The sequence below is a fragment of the Palaemon carinicauda genome, chromosome 6 (assembly GCF_036898095.1).
Source record: "Palaemon carinicauda isolate YSFRI2023 chromosome 6, ASM3689809v2, whole genome shotgun sequence".
Taxonomy (NCBI): Eukaryota; Metazoa; Arthropoda; class Malacostraca; order Decapoda; family Palaemonidae; genus Palaemon; species Palaemon carinicauda.
In genome coordinates this window covers 172,190,156-172,192,026 of record NC_090730.1, presented here as the reverse complement: position 1 = coordinate 172,192,026, position 1,871 = coordinate 172,190,156, and positions in this window count along the sequence as shown.

Here is a 1,871-nt window from a genome sequence, read left to right as displayed (position 1 = left end):
TAGAAAAACGTCGACGGGAAAACGGCAATTAAGACCAAATTAGATTCTTTTTGAAGCTTTTCCGGCTAATTAGGGTTGAATATTTTCAAATAATTGCGCCGAGACAGAGAATAAACTGGGGATTTGAGGGAATAAAACTCTCTCTCTCTCTCTCTCTCTCTCTCTCTCTCTCTCTCTCTCTCTCTCTCTCTCTCTGCTTATTGTCATACAGGGAATTTTTTGCTGAATTTTAAGGATACCATCATTTTGGTTATTTACCGATATTGTGATCACAGCCAACATCCATTTCCACCACCACCGCTTCTCTCTCTCTCTCTCTCTCTCTCTCTCTCTCTCTCTCTCTCTCTCCACTGGTTCTAATATGCGAACATTATACAAGTAAGAGCATACAGTCTCTCTTTCTCTCTCTCTCACTCTCTCTATCTCTCTCTCTCTGGTTCTTTCTAGAAACATTTTACAGGTAAGAATATATAGTCTCTCTCTCTCTCTCATCTCTCTCTCTCTCTCCTCTCTCTCTCTCTCTCTCTCTCTCTCTCTCTCTGGTTCTTTATAAAAAAAATTTACATGTAAGAACATATATAACCTATTGTTTTAAAGTAATATTCTCTCTCTCTCTCACTCTCACTCTCTCTCTCTCTCTCTCTCTCTCTCTCATCTCTCTCTCTCTCTCTCTCTCTCTCTCTCTCTCTCTGTGGTTCTTTATAGATACATTAAGAACATAATTAATCTATCCTCATAAAATAATAACACATAACAATAAATCCATCAAACCCATTTTCATATAAATCGAAAATATCATTTCGGACGGGAGAGAAATTTGTGTTGGCGAAGTGCTGGGCGGTAAGTAATATATGCAAACGCAGTCAGTCTCTACCTTTGCATCCAGACAGTGGCCCGGTTCATGAATGTTTCATGGCCGTCCCGGGCACATCAATTGCCTCGTTACTATCCTTTGCCCCAAACTCTCTGACTGTCGGAGGCCTTAATGGGAAAACTGATGCTGGGAAAGTTGAATTTCGGTACAATTCAACCTACGGCAAAAATAATATATGTTACAGTATATAAATAGATTCTGTTTTCGTTCAACTATTGCAAAAATATTATATGATATGTTTATAAATGCTGCTATTTTATTTAACTACAGCAAAAATAATATATGATACGGTATAAACATACATTATCTTTTTGTTCAACTACTGCAAAAAATAATAAATGATATGTACATAAATTTGTGTTTTAAACTACTGCAAAAATAATATGGTATGTAATGTTCAAGTAAATATTGATTGGGATAAGTTGATGTATAGGACAAAATATATAAATGAGATAAGAATTCTTGTGAAATTTTTTTATTGAAAATCTCTCTCAAGTAAACTATGACAATAATAATCAATAGATCTGTAAAATAATGTTTATCCAAAAAACTGTGGTAGAGTAAAATCTAGAAAAAAAAAAACTGCCGCAAAAACAACCTATTGAAAATGTGATATGAAGAATATGTCTTTAAATTTCATTTCTGAGACTTGAAATAATCATCTTCCGGATTCTCTTTAAGACATCTAAATCTCTGAAGGAATATAATTAGGTTACATCGGTGAAGACGAGTGGTTTGGCTTGGTTCATAATTCAGTGTCTGGAACGGCGTTGATAATCAGGTTAAGAAATATAAAAAATGGGACGTTAATTAGTTTGTTTTCCTCATAATTACTTCTTTGTATGTAGGAGTTGGTAAGGCCACACTGGGAAAATCTTGATAATATAAAGATAGTGACAGATGATTCATTCGTTAGTTGATTTTCTGAAAATATATAATCGTGGATCTTAAGAGTCTAGTTCCTAGTATTGAAGATAAGAGTTAATTAGTCTGTTTT